Source organism: Rousettus aegyptiacus, unplaced genomic scaffold, assembly GCF_014176215.1.
Source record: "Rousettus aegyptiacus isolate mRouAeg1 unplaced genomic scaffold, mRouAeg1.p scaffold_m13_p_10, whole genome shotgun sequence".
Taxonomy (NCBI): domain Eukaryota; kingdom Metazoa; phylum Chordata; class Mammalia; order Chiroptera; family Pteropodidae; genus Rousettus; species Rousettus aegyptiacus.
In genome coordinates this window covers 18719213-18727415 of record NW_023416285.1, presented here as the reverse complement: position 1 = coordinate 18727415, position 8203 = coordinate 18719213, and positions in this window count along the sequence as shown.

The window sequence follows — 8203 nt, the reverse complement described above, 5'->3', positions numbered from 1 at the left end:
CCTGCCTCTTGGTATTGCATTTTGCTAACTTAGATTAATTATATTAAGCATTTGTAATGCTATGTTGACATCTTTAAAATTATTTGTACTTTATTTATAAAATAATATTTTCACCTATTTTATATTTATTTTATAAAATATTGAGAGCCAATTCAATTATGTATAGACTCACTTTTCAATCCTGCAAGATAGAACTCTTGGTTTTTATATTATCTGACAATTAAATCTCTTATCAAATATTAGTTTTAAAATAGAGCTATATTTTTAATAATTATATAAATGAATTTCCTAAAACCTTCTTAAAGCTTTTAAGTGGTTTATGTAGAATACAACTCATCTTCCTATACAACAGTGTGATACGTATGCACAGGTTTCAGTTACCAAATTTTATTTAGTCAGGTAATACCAGTCTTCAACAAAATGGTTCATATTTCATTACCATGGTATAGTATTCGTCAGCAATTACATAAGGCACAAACTTCGTTGTTGCAGTCTATAAATGAATCACTAACTATATAAATAATAGATGTACATCCTGATCAGTAACAAATTATGTCACTTTTTTCAGTGTCTGTCAAAGGTTGCTCCCTGTGCAGTTGTTATTTAGTGCATGCACAAACAAAAAGTATGTCATTTTGCTGATTTCTTGTCATGTGACAAAATAATGATTCAAGTGGTAATTAACAGAGTTGAAAGTGCAGCAAAGAACTGAAAATTGATAACAGAAGAGAAATTAGAAAGAAAGCATAAATACAGTTATAGTGAAAATACATGACCTTGACAATGTTGTTATTGCTGCCTTTCTAGAGATTCTAGAGAAACATAGTAAAAGTGAACTTACCAACATAAATGATGAAAATGATTGTAATAAAAAAGATGAAAACGTTCTAGAGAAAATGACACCAGCAAAATATTTCACATTAAAGTTTCAAGCAACTGTCAGAAATATTTCTAACAGTTGAAAGTACAAAGGATTAAATGTGGGTGGCCAATCTAAATTTAGAAAGGAATAAGACAATATGCTAAGTAATTTAAGAGATGATCTTCATTAAAAGTGATTAAGTAAATGCAAGGGAACTATCATTCAATCTATTATTGATAAGCCTTTAAAAAAATAAAAGCACTTTAATGTTTGAAATACCTGTCTCACATAATAATTATATTCTATTTTTTCATTTCCTTTTATATAGCAAATATTAAGACATTTTTTATATGTTAATAATTTTATGGATTATGGAACAATCATAACTTTTTACATTGATTAATAAAATTATTTTCTATGATTTTAGCTTTCACAGTCAGTTTTACTGTCTCAAACTACTCTGCAAAACAACTGCCCTGAAGATTATTCTTGGCACCAAATTGCTACTTGTTTCTCTTCCGTAAGCTTTATTATCCATAAATATTCTTAATTATGACATCATGCACTTAGATATATAGCTATATTTTCAACTTTAAATAATGCCATTGCTATATTTCTAGATTTTTGATTTTATTTTTATTCCTGCTCATTTATTTTGTTCTAAGCATTGATACTACTGCGATGCTACTTCTAAGATAGTTTAGGCAGTTTTCTAGTATAATTTGAATAGCTTAAGGAATGTTCACAAATGTTTATTCAGCTTCTGCAGAATCACATACATATTTTAAAATATTAGCAATTTACTTCTAAATCCTTTAGAATGTCCAAATAAAAAATTGGAGACCTTGAAACAGTCTGAAAATTTATAATATCCAAACAGAAATGAAAGCTGTAAAAAATGAACATATGTTTAAAGCATATTGCACTTATCTAATTGTGTGCATTTGTTAACTTAAATTGTTTTAAGGGAAGATGGTGCATGTTGCAAGAAACATGCCTAAAAATTTTTGTATGGACATTTTAGATAAAAATAAATTGTAACCTGAGACCTCAAATAACCAGATATCAATGGTCATAAGAATAAGAATTGCCCTAACATTTTATATGCTTTTTGCTTCTCTATTGGAAACCACCAATAAATGTTTCATAGCTAATAATAATAATTTTTTATTTTAGACAATTATTTTACACTTTTTTTTCCACTGTAAGAGTGCTTTTAAAAAATATATAAGAGCTGTATTAAGACATAATCCACATGTCATACAATTCATTCCTTTAAATTTTATTATTGAATAGTTTTTCAGAGTACAGCCATTACCCTAACCAATTTTAGAACATGTTTATCACTGCATAAAGAAAACATGTACCCATTAGCAATCACACTTTATTTACTGATAACACCCCAAGGTATAGGCAATCACTAATCTAATTTCTATCTCTACGAATTTTTGTATTCTGGACATTTCATGTAAAAGAAATCATACTATATGTGGTGTTTTGTGGCTGGCTGGCTTCTTCCCCTTGTAACATGTATCAGTACTTCCTTTCTGTATATCAATGAATAGTATCTATTGTATAGATGTCACAAATTTCTCATCAGTTCATCAGTTAATAGGTATTTAGGTGGTTTGCACTTTGGGGTTATTATGAATATTATTGTTATAAACACTCATGTAGTTATTATGGCATAGGTTTATGTCTTTATTATTCTTGAATATATACCTAGGATGGAATTGCTAGGATGTACAGTAACTGTACTTTTAAATTTTGGAGGAATTGATAGATTATTTTCCTAGGAAAATCTACCACTTTATATGCAGCAATTTCTCTACGTTCTCACAAACATTTGTAAATAGCTTTTTTTTTAAAAAAATATTTTCATCCTAGTGGGTTGAAACAAACTCATTGTGCCTATGATTTACATTTCCCTATTGACGAGCAGTTTTGACCATTTTTCCATTTTTTGATATGCTTATTGGTCACTTGTGTGTGTGTGTGTGTGTGTGTGTGTGTATAAAAAATGTTTATTTGGATACTTTGCTCAATTTTTATTTGGTTATTTGTCTTTTTATTATTAAATTTTATGTGCTCTTTTATGTTCTAAATGTAATTCTCTTATCAGATGTATAATTTGCGGCTATGTATGCCATCGTGTGGGTTGACTTTTTACTTTTTTGTTAGTATCTTTTAAATTGTATTTATTTTTCTTCTGTTACTTGTGCTTTTGGTGTTATATTTTTTTTAAAAAAATCATCGAACAACCCAAGGACATACAAATTTGCTCATATTTTTTTCTAAGAGTTTTAAGCCCTTACATTAAGAACCATAATCCATTTTCATTTAAATTTTGTCTATGGTATGAGTATGGTATTAAGTATCCTAGATTTATTTAATGTGTATATCCAGTTGTCCTAACATCATTTTTTGAAAAAACTATTACTCTTTTTTCCCCCCATTTGTTTTACCACCATTGCCAAAAGTGAATTGGTCATAAATAAGAGGTTTATTTCTGGATTATCAATTCTATTCTACTAATGTATATGACCATACGTAAGCTAGTGTCTTGCTGTATTTATTGTAGCTTGCAGTAAATTTTGAAATTCAGAAGTGGGGGTATCCTAACTTTGTTATTTTTTACAAAATTGTTTTGGCTAATCAGGATCCTTTAATTTCTGCATTATGTGATTTTAGGATTAACTTGTCAAATTTTCATATAAGCTAAGTGGCATTTTCACAGGGATCAGGTTAAGTCCACATGTCAATTTCAGGAGTATTGTCTTCTTAATATTATGTCTTTTGATCCATGAACATGGGTGTCTTTCCATTGATTTAGATCTTTAATTTTTTTCAACAGTGTTTTACAAATTTCAGAGTATAAATTTTATATTTCCTTTGTTAAATATATTTATTTGTTAAATATATTTTGATGTCATTGTAAATGGAATAATTTTTCTTAACCTAATTTTCACATTGTCATTGCTAGTATAAAAATAAATTTTAATTTTGCATATTAATCTTGTGTCCTGACCACCCACTTCTTGTCTGCATCTCTATGATCAGAATCATCAATCAGAGATTTAAAAAAAAAAACAGATAAACAGTGTATAGAAGACAGGATCCTTTTTACCCACCCTGTCTTCTACAAGCTGTGTGCAAATGTTCCAGGAACAGGTAATATTACAAAAAAAAAAAAAAAAAAAGAACAGAACAGTAAAATCTAATATACAGTTTAGTACTTGCCTAATATAATACTAACTTACTTATTTAATATAGTCCAAAATTTTATTTCAATTTTCATCTTTATTTTGTTGAATCATTGACTTGTAAGACTTTGTTTATTTTAAGTATATGTTAATTACCTTGACACTGAGAGTTTATTATTTTATGATTCAAGGTTTCAGCAGATAACAAATGCACAGAGGGAGATTGAGAAGAGTGTAGACATTGAGAAGAGTGTAGACAGGCCTAAGAGAAATAGGTGTAGACATTGAGAAGAGTGTAGACAGGCCTAAGAGGATTGAGCCTTATCCTATGGCTAGCTACAGCTAACAAACATTACCGAACTTAAGAGTAAAGAAATAAGAATAGAAAACTGTTGTCTCTATATAGAGAGAGTAGGGACAGACTGAAAGGAATTACAGCTTGTATTAGAGACATATAGTCAGATCATTGCTACATGTCCAGGATGGACCTAGAGACATAAATACCCTGAACTCTCTGATCTCTCTGACCGTCCTCCATTCTTTGATGTCTTAGTGGTATGCCTTCTCCCCATACCCAGTATTTAAGTAAGGAATGGCTGGGCAAATTTTTAATATAAAGTATAACTATAATTATCACTTCTATAGATGATCATGGGCCCTAAATTGAAAACTATAGATTTTTAACATTATAAATACAAAGTATATTCTATGGACATATATGTTCTAAGATCTCTTCCTTCTTTGTAAATTAATTGACTGCACATGTAAGGATTTATTTTGGGGCTCTGTAACACCCATTGCTTATTTTCCTAACTCTGTCAAAACCTCAGCTGGATAGTAATTTTCCTGGTACAGTGAACAAATGCTTTCTTCCTCTAGGATCAGAATCCTTTGTGGTACTGTCTGTATTAGCTTAAAGCAGTTTTCCACTGATAATTACAATGCAGGAGGTTCTAGGGGATGCCCCAGCAAATTCCTTGGGGTCTGCCACATAGTCCTTCTTGACCACATTAAGTAACAATAATCAAATTTTACCTAGATAAGCAAAATATTCTACATTAGGCAGCATAGTGTTTTCCTTCTTTGTCTGTTGGTATAGCATCATTAAGAGACCCAAATGACCAGGAGTGGTTTCAGCTTTTTTATTTATGAAGTCATGGCTGGTTTTTCTAGTAGAAGCATTCCTCCCTTAAGCTTTGTGTTTCATCTTTTTATTGAAAGAATAATTGTCATTTCATCTTTTTCCAGAGGACAGTTTTTCTTTAGTTCCTAAGGACTTATCTCCTTACATGGGCTTTGGTGGAGGTCATGGGACAGCACCCACAGCTCTCAATCTGGTAGTGGTGTCCAGTCCTTCCAAGCTTCACAGGAGCAATTCCTGACTGTCTCCCTGTGAATGGCAAATTCGCGCGGTCATGTAGTTTCATATACTCCTTGGGAAGCATGTAGGCATGAAACATACTCTGGCAATGTCCTTGATGGCTATGGCCTCTCCACACACACTGCCCACAGCTTCGGGGGAAGGGGAAGTAGACATTTCTTCTCTGGTCATTGCATGAAATTATGAGACATATCTCTCACAACTTTACACTCACAAATTTTTGAGCACCTGACCCCTTTATTGATAGTTAGGGCAACAAAGCCTCACAAATTTGCTGCTGGTTTCAGGTATATTTCACCTACTATAGAGATACATTCCTAACTCAAAAAATGATATTTTCCATGATTTATTCTTTGGTAACTCATTCAACCATTTTATGGAGCCAGTTATTTCTGTATGATGGAATGCATGGTATACCAGTGACTTCATAGGATTTATTTTATAGTATAGGATATATGTGAATTTTTCCTTTGTACAGAGGCAATATTGTATAAGATGTTGTGCAATGGACAGTTTACAAGGTCTTAAATAATGGTCCTGGGCAGAGAAAGCAAATCAATACATGGAATATATGTCTCTTCTTGTAGGGGAAAAAAATTGCCTTCCTCTTGCCCCATAATAAAAAGTGTGAACTCTAACAAACCTCTTAACCTGCTAGTAGGTCATCCAGTGTAACATGACAGTTTAGGGCTCAAGGTTGGATTTTGGTATCAGTGTGCAGCTTCCCAGTTGTGAAAGTAGCCAGAGTAGCCTTTGTGAGAGAAATTCATGTATTTCAGTCTGTGCTTAGCTTCATTCTCAGTTACTATGAACACTTTTTATGAGTCAAGTCTATTAAGCAAGCACATTGATGGCTGAGAAAAACTCTCAACTGACATCTGGAGGATTTTATTCCATAGTTTATTAAGTCACCCATTAAAGTGATACCTTCTAGTGGGATTTGTAAGACAAATAAACCTCTTCACACTCTGGCTCATTCTGAGAGACCTATCCATGTGTTCCCTTTGTCACTAATGTTCCAATCTCATTTATTCTGAGTCCCCAGAAGGTGAGTCACTGAGTTACCCATGGACTATGAATCTAGTTCCTACTTCTCTTTCTATACAGAGGGGACATCTATATATGCCATCAAAATTTTTTTTAAATACATTTTGAGGTATTTATATTAATATTGTAATATGTCATTATCTTTAAAATTATGAGTGCACATTTAATATAATTCTACTCAAAATCCTCTTTTTTTTCTTAGATTTCATATAAGATAGATAAGTAAATAGCATATTTATTTCATAAGTAAAAAAATTATTTCTTTCACAATGAAATAAATTAAACCACAAATGATAAAATATTAATATTAAATAGATAAAATTATACAATTATACTCATATGAACAACATCTATATGCTGTAAATTATCTGATATTCTAAAGCATCTCTATGAAAAATATTTGTAAAGTTAAATTTCATAAGATATGAATTGATTTTACTATATAAAATAATAGTAAAACAGATGTTACTAATAATAGATTTTCACTACATAAAATTCAAAGATTTTTCTTATATTAAAAAATTAAAACCTCATAAAAATAATATGGAAAACTATTTGAATAATATAAAAGTCCTAAACAAATACTTGATATGAAAACAGCATTTCATAATAGGGGTGAAAAGGATGGCAGAATAAATAAAATAAAGACAATATAAAATGGTCAACTCAATACAGAAAAATTACATGGCTAAACTAAAAATTATGTGCAAAATTATTTACTTCATTAATAAGCAAAGAAATACAGATAAATATGTGAGATTTTGGCTAATATTTATTGCTGTAAAATGGGCCTAGATTCAAAATATTAAATTTCTAATCTTTAAAGATATACATATTTATATGTTAGAATTATAAATTGGCATGTTTCTAAAAGGAATCTAGTCATTCTGAATCAAATTCTTAAAAATGTGTTACAAAGCTATTCCATATTTAGGAATTTTAAAGGAAGTGAACACCAAAGTAGCTAATAGAATATTCAGTATGTAATTTTAAAAATATTGCAAAATAGGTATCAGCAATAGCTGTAAAAGTGATATAATTTAGATAAGGAAAGATTTCTTTGGTAAAGTATGTAAAGAAGATATAATATACATATCATATAAATACACACCTTTATGCAAATCCTTTGTTTATTACGATATTTAAATTCTTTACAATACATATGTGTATAATATAATTACAGATATAAATACACACAAAAGCATATAAAGATATATATATTTAAATGAAGCTATAGGTATATATGTCTGCAAAGAAATATACACAAAGGTGTTTATCAGTATATATAACTTTGTAAGGAGGAAAATACATTAATAAATTACCTAAACTATCAAGTATTAATATTAAACTAAATTTGTATCTTCAACATTATGAGAAAAAGAATGTAGAAAATATACAAATTGCTCCTATGTGGGAAAATAATTAAAAATCGGGAAAAATCTAGACCTTAAGGTATCAAGAATATGACATCAGATGGCATCTAGGTATTGATTAAAAAAAAATGAAAATATATAGACCAAATGCATGATAGGATGTAATTTACTTATACTTTATTTTGAATTATTTTTAATGAATTTGAAATGCTTTAATCAAAGAAACTTAACAGAGTATGTTATTTCATGCCCATAAATGTCACCTGGAGCAAGCTGATCGGATCAGATGCTTTTTTCTTTTTTTTACTATTTTATAGAGTATCTTCTTTGAAAAAAT